Here is a 26235-nt window from a genome sequence, read left to right as displayed (position 1 = left end):
GGGGATTGTGCATTGTACAAGTATGTGCTTCTAGCTTCTATACCGACATAATGATATTTTTTTCATAACCTTGATATATGCATTTTCTCAACATTTAGGTTCTCAACTATGTGTAATCTTTATAAGAAAAATAATTTGGGTTTTCTTAATTATTACAGTATAGAATATCGGTCACTTAGTGTGAGGGCCTAGACGCGAACCCAAGCAATGATCTTTTTAAGCTTTATTTAACAGCTGAAAGTGATAAGATTAACTTAGTTGCAACCTTCAGACAATATAAGTCAGAAACCGAAAACTGTTAACTCAAAATGGCCCCTAAACGGTGCCAATATTAAGTATCCAGTATACTATGTTTCCTAGATAAGCAATAGTTCCACTCGGGATTAGGATTCGAAGCAGGGTCTCTTGCGAAACAACTATGCCGCACAACCGCATGGTGAGAATGACTCATTTTTATATGTTTATGGTAATTGCCCCATTTGCATTATCGTCACTTTCAAGTGTCGTGGCACCAACTTCGCACTCACATCTATGAGTCAATGTCAAAGTTTGTGAATAGATACATTTTCAATACTTATCCTTCCGGCCAGCCCTTCAGTGTCAAGCTTGTTTTAAACCTTTGTGGTACTTCTGTGGGACTGATCAAACCATTTCTTAAGAGCAGAAGGTGATGCGCCGAAATCTCATTCGTTATGATTACATGTAATTTTGAGCAGACTGCAGACGCCGCACAATTCATCTCAGGATTTCTCATTTCGACACAAATAGGTCTAAAACCCATGAGGCAGTGGACATAAATTATGGTTGATCTTCCTATTTTTATCGGTAATGTTTTCTATGAAAACTTATTGAATGAACTTTTTATTTTATTTTTTACAATTTCAATGCAATAGTTATGATGTTCAAATTGAAATGAATATTTCAAACCACGTTTTTATGAAAGATGAATCCGCCCGAAAAAGAATTTCAAAAGTATACACTGTCGAAGAATTCACTTTTCAAACGTTATTTGTGATATGATTTTCGAATTTAACAATACGACGAATAAACAGTTATTGTTGCAAAGACTAAAATGCACATGGGCGATATATAAGTTTCAAAAATAATCAGATCGCGTTGTCAGCCGATTAAATCTTCGATAATAAAATCAGGGTCCAAGATTACTGTGACGTCAGCTTTATCATGAACCATTTTCAGACCTCCGGCCCCAATTGCTCGATACATCTTAAGTCCCTTTAAACAGTATTAAGTTCAGCCGATTTTTTGTTTGGTTTAATTTGTGCCATTTTACCCTTTTAAGCGTTTTGGGAATTTGAAAGGGAATTATCTGTATGCTTATCACAATGAGCTATTTTTCGTTTAGATAATTGTATAAAAGTTTGCTAAAATAATATCTTCAAAGACCAAAATAATAGTAAAAAAATCCAAATGTTGCGCTCCTTCAAAAGTTGTATTGAAATCCATATATTTCAGTTCCAATGTTGACACGCCTTCACTGTTTACTTATTGTACAATTAGCGCGAAATATCTTAATTAACTAATCAGTAAATATCACTTTCTTCACTATGGCCATTTTAACACTGGTTCAGCCACACGTCAGGGACTTTCTGAATACATGCAATTGCGTTAATATATCAATGCACAACTTTCGTCAATTTGAATTGAACTTATCAGATGTATTTAACAGGGTATTTATTTTTACTAAATCCATGGCGCGATCATGACTCTAAAAAGCGGCCGTATAAATAACTTTCATGTTTTTTTTTTAGTTTAGGGTTAAAGTCATCATTGTTCATGTCAAATAGGCACTCAAAAAACACCGGCCCGTTTTAGTAGGGCATGCACATTAGATATAATATTTAAAGTATGAAAAAATATGATTTTTAATGCAACAGTACACACATCCTCATAAAATTCTGATGAATAAGTGTCCAAAGTGCAATAACGGGGTTATAGCAGGTACAACCCATTATAGTTGTGACCTGCAGAATGTCTTTGTCTCACGAGCTAATTCAAATTTCTCGCATGTTTCAACTTTATTTAGTAGTTTCGGGAGTTGAATCAATGCTGAAACAGACCCAGACTACTAAGTTCAGGAATGGGCTGTGAAAATGTGGTGACAAAATTCGCAGTCTGTGATATTGTGCAAACAATGCATTTTGCACTTCTTGTTTTAACAATCAACCCAATAACAACCATTCTTTGCAAAAGTGTATATCGAAACATTGAAGATGACACTTATTATCTGCTTGAATTGGATTCTTACAACCCCGGACCAAGCAATTGGTGTGCATCATAATATTACCTTGTACATACGTTCAAATCCCCATTACACTGCAATGTTCACAGTAGAACTGCAGGTCTATTTTGGCCGTTATACACATATATTTGTCTTCCAGCACCTTGTTCTCGGATACAAGTGTCGGTCGATATCCGTCACAGGTTAGTAATATTCAGAGTTAAATGGACTATCAGGCGCGTAAATATAGATATACGAGTACTCGGCTGAATCCATATGATATTGACACAAAACAGACAACGTTGCAATACGCATACTTGACTACCTGATGTTTATTTCAAAATACTTTAAAAAATACAACAAAAGCACCTCAGAACGACCAGAATGAACCAGATTGCACCGTGGTTTACAAATGTTCCGAGGGGGGTGCAAGCACATTCATTAATAGAGGGCTAGCTACGCGTCTGACTATGGCTGTAAACCACTAAGATATTGGCATGCTTTTGAACGTGTGTTTGGTTCAAATTAAGGTTTTTTGCTCTCTAGACTGGCCCTGTGTGGTACAAGGATTTCCATTTCCTTTTTTAGTCTTATTTTAAAAATCTTCTTTAAAATTAGGGCCGAATGAACATGCACTCTCACTCACACTCCAACCACAATCCCGTTAGGGACACTCAAGTGATCACTTGAGTTGAATGAATGGAGTGACACTCAAAAGATCTTTCTGTTTTCAAACGCCTCGCTTACACTCCATCTCATCAAATGACCAATTCAGTACAAATACATGTATGTTTTCATGAACATATCGGATTATCTGTTTCACTATGGTGGTGTTTACAGTATTTAATGTTAACATATGTTTTGAATTGTGAATATTTAAAATAACAGTTCCAAAATTCGTTAAAATTCGTTTTCTGTTGTTGTTGTTTTTTAAATATAACCGTTTTCAATAGTATCACGTGATATGGATATGTATTCGAATAGTGTTATATAGTCTGCATAAAGTGGTCTTAGAATTTGAAAATAAATTAAGACTTTATAAAAAAGCAAATGCTATGGAAATAATAAACGAATGAATCTACTTTTTAAAGAAAATTACATCTCGGACTGAAAGCAAATCAAGAAATGTAGGGAGCCTATGATCGGATGATGATGACGGTAACAACAACAATAATAATAATAATAATAATAATAATAATAATAATAATAATAATAATAATAATAATATCATTATATGATGATAATAATAATAATAATAGAATAAATCCAACTGAATGTAGGCTGGAAAACACATATTATTTCTCTGACCAAGGTCTGAAATGAACATGTTGCGTAAAACCATGTACGCGAAGTTAGCGGCCTAACAGCATGAAGTTTGAGGCCTGGCGGTCCCGCTTCCTAGCGGCCTAACAACGTTTCGTATTTCAAAACTTTTAATATGCGTTCTTTTCAACAATGATAAATTAGATGTTTTTATTCAAAGGTCAACGTTCTTACGAACATATTAGCATATTTCCTTATTTTTTAGGCTGCTTGATTGAGTGGTATCGGAATTTTAGACCGCTAGGCCATCAAGCCGTTAGGCCCCAAGATTTACGCTGCTATGGCGCTGGATTGCTCGATCAAGTTTTTGAAACAAATGTTAATAATCGCTCCAGAGTATTGCATTTTGCATAAAAAACAATGGTTTTAGCATTGTTTTAGAAAAAACTAATATAAAAATGTTTTGAATAAGAAATAATATAAGGCCGCTATTATAATATAATTGTGAATAAAACATTGATTTATCATTTGTTTCCAATTAAACACAATTTTTGAAGTCCACTTTATTGAAGTAAAATGTACTTCAATGGATTATCCCGGTCTCTTGAATATTATCTGAGAACGAGCGGCCTTGCGGAGTGAAGTTGGTGGCCTAGCGTCCTACTTCTCTACTTCAATGCAATTGAACATTTGTTTCATTTTATGAAAACAATGATTAATCAAAGCATATGTATTCATAGATTAACACAAATCATTTTTATATGTGTTTGCTTCTTAAACAATACTTGTTTACGAAACAATCAACACTCTAAAGCGAGTATAAAACAAATTTGATCACCAATCCATTTAGGGAAAATGCCGGTATTCGCATATTGATTTGTCAATAGGAACATAAGATTAATTATTATTTTAGAAGAAAGCGCATATATAATGTTTTGAATTAGGAAGCAATTCTTCTTCTTCTTATTCTTCTTCTTATTATTATTATTATTGTTATTATTATTATTATTATCATATTTATTATTATAAAAAAATCCTACATCACTTGAGTTGGTATTCACTCCGATGTGTTATTTTCACACCCGAAGCCGATTCATTCGCTTATTCTGTCAATGTGTTTTCGACTTAACATTTAGTATTTTTAAACGCTAAAAAACAGTTTTTGCAAACAAACAAAAAATAAATTTATACACGAAAACACATTAATTAACGTGATACATTGCATAACGGCTACATATTAAAACACACACACACACACGTGCATTTCGATGCGTTTTGCATCATTTTGTTTATTTCCAAAATGTTTATTCAAGCGATTGTTTTAAAATATTAATTTCAAATTATAATAGTAATTGTCTTTTATTTGACACCATTTCTAACAATAAGGTACCCAAATCTTATATAAACATATTTTTTATGTTTACTGAAAACACCCCCATAATCCGAAATGATCATGAACAAGTACATGTATTTGGTATTGTATTGGTGACTTAATGAAGTGGGGTGTTAGTGAGGCGTGTGATTACGAACATATCTCTTGAGTGTCATCTCCCTTGTACCACTAAAGTCACTTCAGTGTCCCTTGCGGGAATGTGGTTGGAGTGTAAGTGTGAGCGGCTGTTCTGAATTTGTCCCTTAGTTCCCGAATAATGAACATAGCAATACATATAAGATAGTTTGACAAAATAAATTTTAGTTTTCCATTGCAAAAAGACAGCAAACATTTGCACACTAAGATCTTATAGTTTGTATTTCATTTTCTCAATAAATATTCATGTATTAAGATTGATTAATTTGACCTATGATTAAAGGCTATTCTTTCTGATCAATATACAACTGTCGTACCTGATTGGCAATGCGTTTAATATCAGTTGAATTCTCAATTAACTATACTGTTATCATGACGTGATGCTACGTCATGAGTTATCATGTAGATAAACAGTTTAACTTTTTTTTTGTGAAATAATATACAGTTGTTGTTAACCTCAAAATCAGTATTCTCTATTCTATCGTCTCGTTCAATAATTTATTTTGGGTCAATATGACCTCATATTTCCCAGCTTAAAAGTAAATAAGTATATATTATTATTTATTTATTTATTTATTTATTTATTTATTTATTTATTTATTTATTTATTTATTTATTTATTTATTTATTTATTTATTTATTTATTTATTTATTTATTTATCTATCTATCTATCTAATTATTTATTTATTTATTTATATTAATCAATTCTATTTTTAAACGAGTCGTGTTTTTATAGATATAATTGTCTTTACCTGTTTTGCAGCCTTATTTTCTTCACATGTTACTGTTTTTCCCAATCGCTCCACTCCGACAAGCTGTTTAAGTTTATTTTCTGCAAACATTCAAATTCTTGCTTGTTATACCATCCGCATACAGGATAATCATATTTTGTATTTCAAAGGTAATGCTATTTACATTCATGCATAAGAAACATGATGAGTCCTAGAATGGAGAACTACATAGTTTATTAATCTTCGTGAACATTCATTTCAAGCTTAATAATTTGATGTATATCGTTCAAATAGAAAATTAAATGTTTTAAGGACTTATAGCTAAAAATTATATATTTTAATTGATGTTTAAGAATTTCGTGATTAACCTATTCAAATACTATGATATTTTCATCCGGATGGGGAAATCAATTGTCTGCATTCGAAAGGATTATTGGAGTTGTTTTGGTCATGTAATTAGACATTGGATTAGTATTCATTCTCATTCATCAGAGGTTTGATAACGGTATTTCTAACGCATAGCATCATCACTTGGGTAAAGAGATTAGGTTGTTTAAGCTGATTAAGTATGGTTCGTTCTCAAATGGTTTAACACTTTCTCAAAGGTAGATAAACATACACTGTTATTGATATCTACTGTATACATACACTTCGCCATTTTCCCCCAATCCTTAAGATGCTGGTACAGATAAGTTGATACATTTAGCAGTTAGTTTCCTGCTTCGAGTTTCCAGCCTAGCTGTTTTACACATAAGCATCACAAATTAAAGTGAAGTCAGCCATCATTAGGGTGTTATTGCATATTAGATATAACAATCGAGAATATTATGTTGTATGTATATTGATTAACTATTATATTAGAAAAAAGTGGTCTAATTGAATGCATTAGAATATTGCTAAAACTAATCGGGTATTGTTTTAATTAAGTGCACAGATCTTTGTTCACAAATCGAATCGTAAAATCAATGTGTTCAAAATCAAGTTTTGCATGCATGTTATATTTTATTTTTTACATACATATATAGTTCATTTGTAATGATTTTTCTTGATTTAAGATGTAGAAATGCCCCCTAACCAGTCGTACAGTTGAACAACAAGATTTTCAAAATTACATGCATAGCTTAATTTAAAAGCTAACTTTTGTATCAGAAATAAAATAATCATGCATTTGATTCGATTACATTTTATAACTTAATAAGTTTCTGTGTTTTTTTTAATTAAATTAAACATGCAGTTTAATTGGGCAGCAGCCCCTGGACCTTTTATTTCCCAAGCATAATTCATTGTCTAAAAGGAAGCCAACCGTCTGAATTTATCATTTTGTATTGATTTAACTTAATTATTTCAGGAAAAAACCTTTAAACCTCAAACTGAGCTGAAGGTTTAGGGGGTACAAGCGCCACATGAAACAATAGGCCCCATTTTGATCAAGTGATGATAACTGATACAAATGAAAAAGATGATAACTACAACCAGAAGCCAATCACTAGATTGGATAAGCCGAAATAAAAAGTATAACCAAGTTTTTAGCATATAATATCATCGTAGGAGCCAGTTAGACAAAAATGACTTAGACTGTTTAATGGTGAATTGCTAAATAACATGTGAATATTAGATATATATACTAAAGTTGTCTACGTCTATACCCTTTTTCAGAAATAGCGATATGGGCAACGGTGTAAATTTATCCTTTACATATTTAAACGAAATAGGTATATATGCAAATTTTAAGATTGAAACTACTAGATGGAGGTGATGTGACGCACAAAGACCGGGTACTGGTACGTAGGGAACATATAGGGCTACGATCTGATACCAGCCAATAAGGGCCGCCAGTTTTGAGTCAAGTTGACTAGTAATGAGTCTTAATGTCAGGAACCGCGGAATTTGCTATTATACGCGAGTATGTGGACTCTGGGCTGGGAGGATAATAAGTGCACAATGTGACTTCCGGAAACTGGATACAGGCAGGTAGGTGACATTTAGTTTACCATCCGGACCCGAACCAATAAGGGAGGATCGGGTAGGTCTACTCAAAATTACTTTAAGTGTCAAGGACCACAAAGTTTTCCTTTATAAGCCAGCGTGTGGATTTTTGTTGGCGGTAAATACTACTAGATGGGGTGGTGTGACGCCTAAAGACTGGGTACCGGTACGTATGGGACATCTAGGGCTAATACTTGGTATAAGCGAATAATGGCACCCAAAGGCACCGTGTCCTGGCTTATTCGCTCAAAGTATTGGTTAAACATTTACCAGTTGAAACAATCGTATTTGTGCAAATGTGAAGAACTAGAAATGCCTCTTAAACTGGTTAGAAGATGGTTGTTATTAGTATGATAAAATATGGAGGAAACGCCATAATAGTAGTATATTATAACCTCCAGTACGCCTGGTGTGATTTTGACGTCCGTATAGGAAGTAATTATTAAACAGAGACCCCTTATCAGTACGCTCTGCTATATTTGGTTACCCACTTCGTTTTAGAAAATGTTAACATTGTTATGCGGACGATCTAATTTTATTTTATTTAAACAGCATTTTATAGCGCCTATAGTGGGTTCAAACTAAATAAGCTTGAAACATTTAAATGCAAATAAATAAACATATATTTGAAGCGTTCATACATTGAAATTCTTATTATTAGGTTAATGATTAAGTCAAATGTATTAGACAAAGAATAGGGAAACCATATCTTTTATTCACAAGAAAAAGCAAAAAAAAAAAAATTCAAGTTAAATTTCAAAATACATATACATTTATAAAGATACATATAACAGCAAATTCACTTTTATAAGCAAAAGAAAAAAAAATGATTTCGAATGCCATAAAGCATAAAAAGTGAACTTGCATAATATAACTTTCATACTTATCTTCAGTGCATTTTTATGGTGATGTATATTGATTTATCGGTTAAGACTTTATACCTCTCGGGGTGTTTACATAGATTTCTTTATAAGAAGATGCATACCGCATTAGCGGATACGGTTGTTGATTAGTCAGTCCTGTTATCTCGACTCCACCTACCGTCTGGTGATCGGCATTTTCACAATCAGCTGGGTTTAATCGTTTATAGCTCAAATATTTCACATTGTTTATAATTGAAGCCTTGATGAAAGCATAACAGTTAGATGGCAGTATTTTGTATTGGTTAATTCATTTTTGATTGTGATCGTTTCTGACCGAAAAGGTTTGGGAAGTCAAATTTATATGATTTAAAGAAAAAAATGCACTGCCTCTTCCTAACAAGATGTCACAGAGAACACTGACTATTATTAAAAAGAACAGAAAACATGAATGTACCAACAACCAGCCATAAAGCATAAGTCTAAGACGGAAAATTACACAAACCTTCAAAGAATTGGCTGGCTCCAGTTGTTTTGCGCAGTCACATAAAATGTTCCTTAAAAATGTCGGGCAGCAAAACCAAAACAATGGTAGGGAAGGTGTGTGTTTTTATGAATATCTCATATTGAAATAAGAAATTGTCAGTAATATAAGAAATATAATGAAATAAATAAGACTTATGTGTGATACAGGGCAGTATTATTACGTTACTAAAATGCTGATTTTGCCTTGATGTATTTTTAGGCAACATGCAGAAACCCTCCCAAAGCAGGGAATGTAGTTAGTGAGAAGTATACCACAAAACACGTTTTGCATATTTCTTTGTAAGACTTATTGCTATGTTTCTTAAATGTTGTATGAAAAATGATTTTAGCAAGAGATAAATCAGAAGTGATCGTAAAGCTTTAACGTCACTAAAAGCCAGAACACAAGAAGAGACGCCACAAAAAAGGTGGAAATATATTGACACCTAAGACTACATATACATCGTAACCAAAATAAAATTGATGTTGTTTTAATCTTATACAGACTAAACGAATTATATCTGTATTTTTCATGTACTTTGAATAGCATTTTTGTAATATTTTGTTCGGAATTATCCTTTTTTATACGCCATAGCGTTTTTTTTTGTACGCATTTATACTGGACTTACTTGTACTGCTGTAATAAATAACTTGTTGATTAAAGTGTAATTTATCATTTTTAAAAGAATCATATGTCTATGGTGTTTAAGCTATTCAAGATCTTTGCATAAATAAACTTATTTCAGCACTTATGTACGTGATAAATAATAAAGACCTTTTATCTTATCGAGCTACTATTTTCTTTTTGTCTTATACTTATGTTAATGTGTTGAGATATATATTTCTTATTAAACCAAAATAATTATCAGTCATCGCTATTTCTAGAAATGTTCATTATTATAAAGCTAAGACTATAATCTTGACACTCGTTATCCTCCTTGCATGTTCAACTTATAGTGTTAATAAGCCGAACGGACGCACTTACGCAAACACTGACGCACCCACGCACGTACGCATCTACACGGACCCGCCTGTTTGGTTTACTTATATCTTAGGCCAGATTTTTTTTTATTTTTCGTTTTACGGGAGCGCCGTATCTAAATATTGCAAAACCCAAATAAGAAAAATATTCAAATTCCTAACTTTATTTTTTTTTCCGCCGCCCGTTTTTTGATCTCCGATAGAAAATAAAATTTAGTGTGTTTTTAACTTATTGCTAATTTCACAACAACAACAAATTATCGCGCACAATTTCCAAGATGGCGGAAGCCGGCGCTTCTTGCTTTTGATGTTAACTGAAATGTGTTTCATTGTTTTGTGATATCACATGCATATTATATGTGATGATGAAAATAAAACTTGAAACTTGCTTATTATCATCATCTAAGCGATTGCAAGGAAAGTGGCCACCTTTACGAAATTTTAATGTGGATTTAGTTTGAAGACTGTTGTTTATAAAATCAGTGCGTTTGTCATTTTGTAATATTTATACCAAAGCATAAGATCTCTAAAATATTTCTGTGTGTAGACCTGTTTACACGGGGATACACTGAGAATTGTAATTTGCTGTACATGTTCCGACTACAGAAATAGACGAGAATGTGACATTGGATTTGGCTTGTTTGTCTAAAGACAATTAAGTTATACCGACATATCGCATACCATTTTAATGGGCATTGGCTCCTCTTTTCATGTCACTCATTTTAAAATGGTTTGTTTGTATGTTGATTAAGAAACTGAAATAAATGGACTCTACTGTGAAATCTGGAAAGTATGAGTTACATACCTTGTTTCTTTTCTTGTATATCAAAGACATTAAATTTGTTCAGATGTGTTGTTTATCTCAATATACGATGTACCCACAATGATATTAATCAACATTTTAGACACAAACAATATGCCAGATGCCTTATGTTTTGCCGGTGCAGTTTCAGTGACTATTAAAAGCACGACAAAAGTATATATGCTCATATTAAAATCATGCATATATAATAATTTATGTGTAATTTTACTAATTTTTATTTAATAGTGCAGTGTTAAATACTGTGGAGTTACAGTTGAAGAATATTTTTACATGTGGTGTGAAACAGTTGCCTTGTGGCGTTTAGGGAGTAAAATGAATAACAAAATTAATGTTGAAATAAGTTCCTTAAACGTGCATTATGCACCAGGTTATGAACCAGTCAATTGTAACCACGGCCCCTAGGTCCGGGGGTATAAAGGGGATGACGAGAGAAACGAGCGGTTATTTACCTTCCAGGTGGCCCCGCACTGCTGAGAGAATGCGGTTTTGATTTTGCGCCGAAAATAGTGGGGAATGGGCCTTACCTCAGGGTGCAGGGGGATTGGCGTGGATTTGACCAGTAGACTGTCGCCTGTCTCTACGCAGGACAGGGTTTTACCAAGGATTAGCTGGACTGAAAGTCAAAGTCTCCGCTATTCTCAAGACCTGGGTTGGGGGAGGGGCTGGTTACAATTCAATGGTGCATGATTGAGGCTACTTGTGAAAACGACTTCTTGTTTTGACATTATTATACAGATCTATTATTCATCAATCGATGGCTCTGTATATACCTTCTTTAATCATAAGTTTATGTTTAGAACACCTGAATCGAGGTAATGCTATTCTATACTTCATAATATTAATATGGTTAAGATTGGGTTCATATATATAACTTTTCCTCATAACTGCATACGATTTTAACTTTCTGCTATTATTAGCATCTTCAAACCAACATAATACGCATTGATCATGAGCATGTTGGATTAACATCTCCAATTCAACTTTCGTAACATTTGCATTATGCTACATATATGTATGTCAAACTCCTCTAATAAGCGTTTTACTTGTATGGACAGGTATAAATCTGAAGGTATTTTGTATCAGATAAAAATATTTCGCTGAATGTTTCTCCAAATAAAAGAATTAATACAAATGTCAAATGGTGAGCAATCTCGAGAGTACTCGGTACAAACTAAGATATTCGTACTAAATTAGTATCAAGATTGCTTGTTTATTGTTTTCATCTGAATAGGTTTATACTTTTATTACGTGAATATTTTGCATGTATGAGAAACGAAATATCACCCACATGACACTTTCAATCGCAGATGTAGAGCCACAGTAAGAAAATACTAAAAATGCTTGTAAATAGTGTCCAAAGTATTTGGTCAAATCCGACCTTTGGGTAACATCTTGCGACCTTTGGGAGACATTGAAAATTTTCACCAAAAGGTCATATCTTCTTTCGACCAATAGTCATTGTGCGTTATGTGTATGCTTATTCAAGATTACTTTACGTCGTAAGTTAATTATTGATTTGCAAAACATTTATTATCTGCACAGTTTCAAAGGTCAAGTGATAATTTCATTTTTTTTTATATAATTACGACTAAATGATTATCCGTAATTGTTAATATAACAAAACATAGCTCCCAATTTAGTAGTACTTGTAATTTGCAGTCAATCGTGAAATACAAATGGACTTCGTAGAAAACTTGGCGATACTAAATTTGTGAACATTATATGTGAATATGATATAGTAATTTTAACAGAGACATGCCTATCAGAAAAACATACTATAAATTTAGACATAAGAAATTTTCATTATGAGCCTTTCTTTGGTACTAAATATAAAAATACAAGAAAATCGTTATAATGGGAGGTATCTCCAATTATTTTAAGGATAGTTTTAGAGAAAATATTACAATTATTGAAATACATAAAAATGTTGTTTTGTAGACTAAAATATGTTTAGGTGTCCTTTCAGCATTCGAAGATTTATATATATGCAGTCTATATTTACCACCAAGTAATTCCACTATTTTAAAACAATTTTAAATATATTTATTCGATCTTATTGAACAGGGAATCGAAATATATAGCATTGCTGGCATAGTTGCATTAAATGGCTATTTTAACGGCCGCATGGCGGATGAAATTGATTTCTTAAATTGTGTTAATTATATAAACAACGAGCAATTTGAACAAATGTTGACAAATATTATTTTTACACCAATCGTGTATAACATTGAATAAACAAACTATTACATTCAATAAAGTGAATACAGTTTCGTGAAGTCAAACGGCATTATTCTTAAAAATATATACGAATACTTCTGCCTATGGTTTCTTACTAAATGAAGCCAAATGTATAATTACAGGCAATCGCACATTAAGATCAACATAGTATAGAGATTCGGGATTTATTTAACATAATTTCGTATCATGATAGTAAGCACATAATTATATTAGATTCAGTAGTCAGTACATCATTTCAAAGTTTTGTAGAAACCATTGGTTACCTGTAAGAAATCTAGGATCTAGTCAACTATTATTATTATTATTATTATTATTATTATTATTATTTTTTTTTATTATTATTATACCTGATTTATATAGCACTCTTGTCATATGGCAATATACGTCCAAATGTGTTTTACAATACATATACACAAAATATGAAAACAAACAATTAGGCTACAAATTAAGTTAGCTAAGTCTAGCTAATGCAGAACTAGCTTTAAGACCGACCGCCCGGTAGTGTTCTTGATTTGTATATATGTTGGCTGAAATTTTATCATCAAAGGAATCAAAATAATGGTAAACAACACAAAATGTTGCGTTTCTTAAAACATTGTTTTGAAATCCGTATATTTCAGTTCCAACGTGACACGCCTTTACTGTTTAATATATGCGTCTTACTTATTTTACAATGATTGCGAAAACTGTTAATTTACTTATCAGTAAACTTTACTTTCCATTCAACACGGGTTCAGCAAAACGTCGAGGACTAAAAGTTTTGGTATTTCAAGCTCCTTGAATATATCCTAAATATTGCACCAATTAAAGATAGTTTGACAAAATATACTTTAGTTTTCCATTGCAAAAAGACTGCAAACAGTTGCACACTTGGTGTTTTATTATTCGTTTTTCATTATCTCAATCAATATACATTTTTAAAGATTGATTTTTTGAAGTTTTACTATGATTTTAGGCTATTATTTCTGCTCAATATACAACATCCGTTCCTGAATGACAATACGTTTAGTATGAGGAACATTTTAATTAACTTATATTTAATTTAAAGCATCATCTGATACGAGTAGTATATATAAAATTGGTTCTGCCATAGTGAGCTCAACTTGTGCAGTTCTAAAAAATAGATATAACGTCACACTGATACTTGATTTTGTTGCATATGCAGTCCATTGTGACCGCAAAATCAGAATTATCAATACTATCGGTCAATAACGCAGCTTTCCCGGCTACTTCTAGCATCACATAACAAACAAACAAAACGCAAGTCAATTAGTCCAATAAAACATTTTCAATTAAACAAATCAATCATTTATAAGAATTATGAATGCCCGCGTGTATCACACGCTCGCACACGCGCACATGCACACTCACAGATTACACCATTCTGTATCGATCCATCGATACCATCATGTTATCACATAAAATGTTTATAAACTATTTACAGTAAATTAAGGAACACATACAATGTATTTAAGACAGTATATGGATCAATTAAAACAACTATAATATCGTAAATACAATTAAAGGTTATCTGTTAATATGTATCTAACAGAATTTACACAAAAAATCCAATTTTTTATTTGCATCTGATGTTGTAAAGCAATTCTTACATGTTTTTAGATTTATGTTTATCTATTCGTAAAAGTTCTAAACGTTTATTCTACAAGCATGTGTTTCTTCTATTGTTTTGTATGCCTAAAATGAGCGATATCTTCTTCGTTTAGAGACGATGTCCTATGCTGCAGTATAAGATATAGTTATGATTTCTCAAAAATAGCTAGTGTGACGATTTAGTAAGGATTGATATTCAAATGCAGCTGTTTGATACTACCAATCGTTTATATATTGAATCCGTTTTATTTTTTCAAACAATTTTTATTCGCGTTTTAAAGCTGTTATTTCACAGATTGAACGTTGTGACGACTGTTTTAGAACGAGCCAAATTATGTGAAAATGCATGTGAACAAGGCATATAAGAATTCAGACAGAAATTGGTCCCAGATATTTTTTTATTTAAGTTCGAAATATGATGTTTTATGCATTTGTTGTAAACAGTTAGTAACACTTTTAGCTTAAATATAAATTTAAGAACGGAACTATGAAAATCTGCGGTCTTTTATCAGTAGTCTTTTATCGCTGGTTTGCAGATATTTAGTACTACGAAAAATTCTGCTGATTTCTGTACAAAAAAATAAAAAAGGTTGTAAAAAACGATAATATATGTGCTGCTAAGCAATATACTTGTTTGGACCTGTTAGTTAAAGTCTATTATTTTCTTCACACGTGATAGCTTTTATTTCCGATACGCACCACTCTGATATGCTGTGCAAGAATAGTTTCTACGTACATTTATTTTTTGTGCATTTACGTTAATTATTTTGATAAGGTAAGACACAATCCATATACAAGACAATCAGATTTTGTATTTCAAAGGGAATGCCTATGATGTATATATATTTATATATATAAAACATGAGGTGTCCCAGAATGGACCCTTGGTCAACTAAAGAGTTTATAAATTTTCCTGAATATGAAATATCAATTTGATAAATGTCGTTCAAAAACAAAATCAATGTTTAAAGGGATTATAGCAAAAATTCTATAATTTTAATTGATGTTTATGAGTTTCGTGATTAAGAGTTTCAAGAGTTTATTGGCGAATCGGCATGTTTGGCTTTGACCATTTACAAACTATCTAATTATGGCCAAGACACAAAAGTATATTGATTTATAAAGCAATTATGTGATAACATTACATATATATTCAGTGATCAACAAAATCAATTTCTTGGCGTATGATATTTTTCCTGCGATAATTTGAATGGATTATCGGATTTGTTTTGGTCATGTAATTAGAAATTTGGGTTGCATTTATTCTCATCCATCAAAGGTTTAACAATTAATATCTTACGCATAAAACCATCACTCCGTTCTAATAGATAAGGTTGTTTTAAGCTTATTAAGAATGTTTCGTTCTCAAGGGGATACACGTGTTCTGCAAAGTAGATAAACAAATATCTGCTATTTATATATGCGGTGTAAACAGTAACTTCGCCATATCTCCTCAATCCTTAGATGCTGGTACAAATAGGTTTACATATAACATGTCGTTTACTGCTTCAAGTTCCCTGTCTATTTATAACTGACCAACATTTAAAATTTAAGAGAAGTCATCTATCATTAGTTGATAGTGAATTTCAGATAATGATATAGAATTGTTTTAATGTTTTATTTGTATTGATTAACATATATATTGATGCATTGATTACATTTTAGAATAACATCAAAATGACGAATCCACTATGAGTTCATATATTAAAGTAAGGTACATGTTTTCCATAACAACAAGACGTTTTCTTCATGTCTAGATAAAAATGCTCTGGGTTACTACTAGATAAAAATTTCAGACGAAACACTTTATATAAAACATAACCCGAACAAACGTCTTGTAATCAATTATTCCGACATAAAAGCGGAACTCTGTTAAGCAAATATAATCTATTGTTCAAATGGACGGCAAAAATCATAAAATACGTCGAAATGTGTTATCATGTACTGATAAACCAAAATCAGTTCAGGGTTAAACCTCCTCACCAAAAACAAACATTTTAATCAGATGGTGTATGGTTTACAAGCGGCATATCTAACTAGTTTTCCCCAAATCCTCAAGATCAAATATTGTATCCCAAAATAATATTTTAACATGTAAATGTTCATTCGAAGACAATAAACGTAGTTACTCATACTTAATACCTAATACACGTACATCTGCAATAACCTGAGTCGACTATACTTAAAAAAACAGTTATAATTAATATCTTCTTTCCATCGACTGAGTGCTTAGTTGCTAAATTCAAATTCATTCTGCGATATCAGTAATGACTAATGTGTATCGCATGACTGTGAGCATCTACAGAAACTTTTAAAAATGCAGTCAATTTATAAATCACTGTAACTGAGGTTCACTCCATGTGTGATTGACATGAACCTTATATAGGCTCTATTTTAACCAACCAAGGATAACGGATAAAAAATGAAAACAATAAATAACGCAGCTTAAAACAAATAACTATGCGGGTTACGTCGAAATATAACAAATATCCAAGGTATTAATAAATAATATTACCGTAACAGCAAATTAGGAAATATTTCATGAAGGCTGATGAATGGTGAATTACTTAACATTCGTTATTAATATAATATAATAGTATATGTTATGAATAATATGGTTCAAAATACTAGAACGATGTGGTTTGACTTTTTAAGACCGGATACTGGTACGAAGGGGACAACTTGAACTACCATCTTATATCAGCAAACAAGGGCCAGCTTAGAGAACCACGTATTTTTCTATTATAAGCCAGTTTGTTGACACTGGATGGGTTTAATGCTATTATAAAGACGCGATGTGGCACCCGAAGACCGAACAAAGGCACGTAGCGGAAATCTAGTGCTCAAACCTGATCCCAACCAATGAAGGCGCTTTGGGTAGATTTACTTTTTGAATAAAAATACATAAATGGTCTTGTACCGCAGATGTTTCTATACCAGTGTGGGGAATTTTGTTGGGAGCTTAAACTACTAGATAGAGGTGATGTTGACGCCCGTATAACGTTAGCTGGTATTTACCAGTCAGAGATTTTAGGGTTTGTGCATATGCTAACATGTATAAAAGCCTCTAACACTTAATATTGATGGCCACTATTATGATGAAATATAAAGAAAAGTACGTTATATTATATTATAACTTAAGTACACCGCGTAATTTTGACGTCTTATTAATACGCTCTGCTAACCTTGGTTCCCGTCTTTATTTTAGAAAACGTAAACATTGTATTGTAGACCACATTTTGTGAATTTGAGAATCATTTCAGTGCGCAAACTTTGTCATTTTTAAAGTGCTTAAGGACTAGTTTAAAAATGTTTATCATTATTAACCCATCCTGTGGTTCATGCGTTAATCGCACTGGTGTCACAGTAGGGGCCATTTTCTGTGTACTCGTGTATCGTGTTCAGAGCCATTTAGAGTAGACGCTTTGCTATTAGAAATTGGCATTGTCTTACTAACACATTTAAACAATGTGCTTAGCCAATGTATTTATTAATTAAACCACCTGGAAATAATAATTATTTTTAAATAGTTATATGACATGTATTTAAATCCATTTTGATTGAATGGTCACCATTGTTCTATCCAAATTGTGACGCATTCCGGTTAAATTGTATAAACGGACTATCTACATAATTCTTTTCCTTATTTAAAGGCATTATGATACAATCACCATTTGAAAGCAACATAAACTAAAAGACAAGATGTATTGGTGCATTTCTATAGCTTCACAGCTCGCCACCTAGATCGGAGATAAAATAAGCTAAACAAGCGCCTTGGCAATAGTGCATAGTCAAGAGAAGTCATAATTAAGGTTTATATCACGGAATATCAATAGTCTTTCAATAACAAAAGTAATATAACAGCCTTTTAGACATTATTAATAAGTTTGATATCATTTTTTCAACAGACACATTGACTTCTAAACATACTTATATTTTTTATTTAAGCATTTAAATTGAAATAAGCGGTGGCATACCGATGTCTTTGTTATACTTCGTTTTTACCCTAAGACAACAACACAAAGGTGCAATATCAGACGAGTTGTTTATTAGATGATGACGTGAAGCCAGGTTGAGTAAGTATAAAACGAGCACATGTATTTATGTAGAGCACAACACCATGAAATTCACTGGCGAAGTCCTATGCAGTGCAACCGACCGGCCAGGCAAAACCAAAGACGGTTAACTCTGGAAACCTGTGTTTGTTTGCCAAGTGTCGATCCACAACGTATGAATGTCGAACCTCATTCATTTGTCTTGTTTCAAATATGGATATAAAACAGTGAAACAAAATCACTAAAAATATTGAAGTGAAAATTTAGGTTACGAAGTGAACTGAGTGAAGTCGACTGGTAGAATGACTCTTCACGCTAATGTACCAATATAGCACGAAATCCTCGTGCAAGACTGACCACTACTGTATTCAAATACTATCATTTCGCCAAGACAAATATTTAACGCTATACTAACGAAACGCGTGAAATGAATATTATCATCACAAATCATTTAGCAAATATTTTGAAATTGCTGAGAAAAACCGATAAAGTGACTGTGAACTATTACGATATGATCAATTTGATTGTTTTCGGTTTTGAAAAGGATTACCAACTTAATAAATGTTTGGTTACAGCGGATCTTTATGGCAGTAGCTCTAAATCATAGATTACCTAACATTCGACGGGTAATCAGCTGTCTGATTGTGCTTACATTTCACCACGTGATTCAAAAGATTATGTGCTAGTTACACAAGTTAAACGCTTCATCGAGTTATGTCAATCCAAATTTGATATTTTTTGTTAAAAGTCGAGTGCACACCGATCAGGTATGGGCGAATATACATTTTTTTTTAAAAGAATCAATCAGGCGTATTGGATAATTAAATACTTCAGCTTCAAAATATATTTTCTGTTTCAGACTTTCAAATACAAGATCCAAACAAATTTTCGAATCAATCATAAATTGTTTTCGCTTGTAATAAGCAGGTAGCAAAAAATAATGCCAAAAATAATAGTAAGTGTAATAATATCAATAATGATAATAAAATTAAATGGAATCCATCCAGAATTGATGAACTTAAAAGTAATTCGTCATTCAAATATAACCAATTGTCTTGATTTGTAGAAAATTAGATTCTATTTAAAAATTGATGGTTCAACGATTTCGTTCATACATATAATTCAATATTCGTCTTTGTGTCGGTCTGCCAAAAAAAAGAAACAACTTCTAGAAAATCGCTACCCAAAAAGCCGTGAGAGCCTGAGCAAATCAAACCCTAACGATATTTAGAAATAAAATAAAAACGAATATAAAAAGTCAACCAAAATCTGAGAATCAAAATGCGTCCGAGTAATATGATCATTACAAAACACTATATAGTACTTCTGATTATATTTACAACTCAAAATTAAGATAAACATTTGCGATGAGAATCTTGATAAAATGGTAATATTGGCAGATTTATGAAGCTGTAATGCTGAAATCTATAAAACCATATTCACAGATATATCACCGTTTCTATTTAAACTATTAAATCGTATCTTTACCACAGGAGAATATCCAAGATCCTTTTAGGGGGGATTATTAATACCTGCATTTAAAGGGGGCAATGAAGACGAGCCAAAGAACTATAGAGAAATAACTCTCATTGGTAATTTTCGAACTTTAATTCTCAAATATTTCTTAAAAGACTGATGTGGAGCAGTCTTAATAAAAATATTTAAAATCAATTTCAAAAAGGCAAGTCTACGATTTATTGATATTTTACATTCAATTATGATTGTGATCGAAATAATAAATAATAAGACAAAGAATAATTGACATATATGGAATGCAGATATTAATGAATCGAACAGACTAGAAACATATCGCTGGTGTAAAAATGAACTCAAGCATGAAAATATCTAGACAGTATGCACATGAATAAATATAGAACGGTCGTTACAACATTTCCTCACATGACCTTTTAATCGAAACAGGAAGGCATCATCTCTTTCCAAGAAAATATAGAATATGTAGCTATTGTAACATGAATGCAATCGAGATGAATATCATTTTGTATGTCAAAAACATCATAATCTACGAAATCATTTCTGTAAACCATATGTTTGCTTTTGGCCAACAAAACAAAATGTATTACCCTTTTCCTCAGACAGCGGAAAAAACTATGCCAAGTTAATAGTAAATATTTATAGTATGCATCTTTGTAACGATCGAGAACATTATTAAGTTAAGAATTTGATACTATGATGTATAGTATATTTCTCTATTGATAGAAAAAATCAGAACAGAAAGTTTATTTTTGACGTAAACATAAAAAGCTCATCGTCATTTTATATGAATAGAAAACAAGAATATAGAAAACACACATAAACAATCAAACTATATATAGTTTCATGTATAACACGTTTTAAATGATTTTTTTATCATTGACAGAATTTTTAGAAATTACTCAGAAATCGAAAGAATAAAAGAGTAAAAGAATATATCAACCAAGTTACACACAATTCAGTGTGCATGATGGTTGAAATGATATCACGATGATTTGTTTCATATGTTTTTGCATTTTGTCTTTGAACGTTATATATCATTGAACAGAACAGAACATTTATTGTTATTTTTAACATTTACAGTATATCGTTGTTACAATAACATAACACATAACATGGCAATAGTTGATAAATGCGAGATTGTATTAGATATATATACAAATATAAACTATCAATGATTTCAACATGTTAAAAGTAAAGCATTATCATTCAAAGCAGTATATCGTAGCTTAAAAGTATGTTTGCAATACAAAGCTAGTTTTCGTATAGACGTGCAGCATTTTCCGAGTTTAGTAATTGAATGAATTCAAACATGCTTGGTCTTGCATAGTAAAATTTAGTTATGTATTTTTTCCTATTGTCATTATATTTCGGACAAATCAAAACAAAGTGATATTCATCTTCGATATCATTATGAACACATTTACGTTGATTTCTTTCAATATTAACATATCAGCCTCTTTCAGCATTTAACACTATTGAACTTAATGAGTTTATATCATTTTTCCACTGTCCAATAAATGAGTCGATTAATCTTCTTCTAAAAAAGGAATAAATTAATCAATATTAATCGACTCCGGATATAACCATACTTCATTGAATCCTGCATTTTGTAATACAGTGCGTACATTAGAACACCAATTGTTTGAATTTGCGTTATTTTCCGCATCGTATCGAAGGCTTTGCAATGTATTGTATAAAATGCAATTGTCTGTTTTAAATTGATACAGTTATAGAACATATTTTACAATTCGTACAGGTCAAGTAACATACAGAGGGTGCCGTTCTAGTTCAACATATATTGCTACTGGTGCTTATTTTTACACTATTTAATGCTGAATAAATGTTATGTAAAAAAGGAACACAGGACAATTGAAAAAAAGATCAATACCCAGAAGTTATTCACACGAGTTTCGGGCCGGGGATCATTTGTCACTAAAAGAAGGTTTGAAATAGGTCTTGAGACATTACAATGATATTAAATAACACATACTTGTTTTGTAGCGTTCATTAAATGAATGCCTCATTGGTAATGTTTTATGATTAAATCAAATGTATAAGACCTACATTAACGGAAACCATATCAATTTTCAGAATCAAAAACAAAAACGTGTGCAGAAATGACTTTAATATCGTTTAAGGATTTTATTTTAAATTATGTCTATATTTATAAAAATACCATATGCCCTAAGTATCTAAAATATAACATCAAATTCACTTTAGCAATTGAAAAAAAAATCATACTAATAACTTGCTTATAATTCCTCTCCAAACGTATACGCAAATGCATTTGTAGTATGTGGTTGTGTATTTGTTTATCAGATAAGACCATTAATCCCCGTGGGTGTTTACAGAGGCCACGCGTCCAGTACATTTTTCGATACAGGGTGCTTATCTCTGTAGCGGATTCGGATCGTTGATTGGTCGGTCTTGTTAGTTCGACTCCGCCTACCGTCTTGTGATGGGTATTTTAAGTCAGCTTGGTTTAGGCGTTTATAATGGAAGGTTTGCAGTTTTTCAAGAGTGTTTTGATGTTTTTGTTAGTAAAAAATGAATCTTATTGTTTTCTGACCGGAAACGTTTAGGAGTATAATTCAAATTATTAATTAAAAACGGACTGCAATGCATATGATTAAAACGAACAACATTAAATCAGTCTTATTTTTAATTTTTACATGTTTATCTGTTGCTGTTTTATCACAAACGGAGTATCTCCAATCTATATGTATCAGGTGCCTTTATATACGGAAATATTGCTTCTGTTTTCTTATTTCATTTTATCTATTTCTGTAATATTCAAGGTTCATGTGTTAAATGATATATTTCGAACATTCTAACTTTCATAGCAACCATCCTGCACACTGATTTGTGTGCAACGTGGTTGATGTTTTTCATTTTCTTTCCATTTTTGAGAAATTTCTAAAAAATCAGTTGTTGATACAAAAATCATTCAAAACGATGTCTAATGTAAATATATAAGTTTTGATTGCTTGTGTTGTGTGGCGGGGGGTGTGCGCGCGTTTGTGCGTGTGTGCGTTCGTGCGTGAGTGTGTGTGTATGTGTGCGAGCGCGCGTGCGTGCTTGTTCTTGTGTGCGTGCGTACGTGCATGCGTCCGTTTTTTTTTTTATATATTTTTGTTTTATATTTGTGTAATGTGACGATGACCCGTTATGCTTAAGTCACAAAAATCTGTTCTGTTCATAACTGTTCCAACAGCCAAAACATCTAGCTCTAAGACAGAAAATCACACAAACTTTCAAAACGTTTGACTGTCTCGTTTTATTTTTTTTTCAAAACTTTACATCGGCAGCAAAGTACTATTGATGCAAATTGAATCTTATACAGTCTGTATTCATTAAATCTTTATTGTGCATGTACTTTAAAAGTACTTTTGTTATAATATGTTCGTCATAATCTTGTTCTTCTTTCGCCATGGCTGTTATTAAACTCTATTGTTTTAATATTTGTATATAATTTAAATTATATTGATTTGCATATTAAATTTACCTGATATTTGTTTTCAGAAAAAACATTCACATCAAAAAAATCATAAATTAAAGAAAAACAGATGTACGTGAAGTTAGCGGCCTAGCGGCGTGAAGTTAGCGGCCTAGCGGCGTGAAGTTAGCGGCCTGGCGGCCTAGCGGCGTGAAGTTGGCGGCCTAGCGGCCTGGCGGCATAATTATTTTTTCTATTTCCAAGCAATTGTTCATGCGTTTTTTTTAAAACAATGATAAATCAAGGTTTTTTATTCATATAGTTACATAGCGGTCTTAAATTTTTATCTATGCAGAATATTTTTCTTTACCTTTTATTCTAAAACAATTTTAAATTAACTGTTTTATGCAAAAATTATCACTCTGAAGCGTTTTTCAACTTTTTTTCAAAAATGTCGATCGAGCACTTCAGCGGCCTAGCGGCCTAGCGGCGTGAAGTTAGCGGCCTGGCGGCCAAGCGGCCTAGCGGCCTAAAATGGTATCTTATTTCAAACCATGTATACATGCATTTTCTTCTAAAACAATGACATATTAACTGTTTGAATGCACAAGTTAACACTTTGAAGTTATTAGCGATAATCAACATACTTATTTTCAAAAAAGTCGATTGAGCAGTCAGCTATTTCAAAGCATTAAACATGGCTGATCTTCTAAAACAATGATGTATTTACTGTTTTTATGCACAAATTATCACTCTAAAGCGTTGTTTATTTTTTTTTTCAAAAAAGTTGATCGAGCACTTCAGCGGCCTAGCGGCCTAGCGGTGTGAAGTTAGCGGCCTGGCGGCCTAGCGGCCTAGCGGCCTAAAATGGATTCCTATTTCAAACCATGTTTACATGCATTTTCTTCTAAAACAATGACATATTAACTGTTTTTATGCACAAATTAACACTTTGAAGCTATTAGCGATTATCAACAGTTTTTTCAAAAGCGTCGATAAAGCAGTCAGCTATTTTAAAGCATTAAACATGCATGCTATTATGCACAAATTATCACTCTGAACCGTATTTCAACTTTTTAAAAAAAGTCGATCAAGCACTTCAGCGGCCTAGCGGCCTAGCGACCTAAAATGCTATCCTATTTCAAAGCATGTATACATGCATTTTCTTCTAAAAAATGATATGTTAACTGTTTTATGCACAGACTATCACTCTGAGGCGATTATCAACATATTTTTGAGAAGGATTGGCATGTTCACATGCTTTGAAAAGCTGACTGCTTGTTCGACTTTCTGAAAAAAAGGTTGATAATCGCCTCAGAGTGATAGTGTGTGCTTAAAACAGTTAATATATCATTGTTTTAGAAAACAATGCATGTATACATGCTTTGAAATAGGATAGCATTTTAGGTCGCCAGGCCGCCAGGCCGCCAAGCCGCTAACTTCACGCCGCTAGGCCGCTGAAGTGCTCGATCGACTTTTTTGAAAAAATAAATAAAACAAAACGCTTCAGAGTGATAATTTGTGCATAAAACAGTAAATATATCATTGTTTAAGAAGATCAGGCACGTTTAATGCTTTGAAATAGCTGACTGCTTAATCGACGCTCTTAAAAAAAGACTGTTGATAATCGCTAATAGCTTCAAAGTGTTAATTTGTGCATAAAAACAGTTAATATGTCATTGTTTTAGAAGAAAATGCATGTATACATGGTTTGAAGTAGGAAACCTTTTTAGGCCGCTAGGCCGCCAGGCCGCTAACTTCACGCCGCTAGGCCGTTATGCCGCTGAAGTGCTCGATCGACTTTTTTGAAAAAAAAAGTTGAAAAACGCTTCAGAGTGATAATTTGTGCATATAAACAGTAAATATATCATTGATTAAGAAGATCAGGCATGTTTAATGCTTTGAAATAGCTGACTGCTTAATCGACTTTTTAGGAAAAAAATATGTTGATTATCGCTAATAGCTTCAAAGTGTTAATGTGTGCACTCAAACAGTTAATATGTCATTGTTTTAGAAGAAAATGCATGTATACATGGTTTGAAATAGGAAACCATTTTAGGCCGCTAGGCCGCTAGGCCGCCAGGCCGCTAACTTCATGCCGCTAGGCCGCTGAAGTGCTCCATCGACTTTTTTTAAAAAAGTTGAAAAACGCTTCAGAGTGATAATTTGTGCGCATAAACAGTAAATATATCATTGATTAAGAAGATCCGGCATGTTTAATGCTTTGAAATAGCTGACTGCTCAATCGACTTTTTTGGAAAAAAAAATGTTGATTATCGCTAATTGCTTCAAAGTGTTAATTTGTGCATTCAAACAGTTAAAATGTCATTGTTTTAGAAGAAAATGCATGTATACATGCTTTGAAATAGAAAACCATTTTAGGCCGCTAGGCCGCTAGGCCGCCAGGCCGCTAACTTCACGCCGCTAGGCCGCTAGGCCGCTAGCCCGCTGAAGTGCTCGATCG

The sequence above is a fragment of the Mya arenaria genome, chromosome 14 (assembly GCF_026914265.1).
Source record: "Mya arenaria isolate MELC-2E11 chromosome 14, ASM2691426v1".
In the NCBI taxonomy this organism is placed as follows: Eukaryota; Metazoa; Mollusca; class Bivalvia; order Myida; family Myidae; genus Mya; species Mya arenaria.
This window is presented reverse-complemented; position numbering follows the sequence as displayed.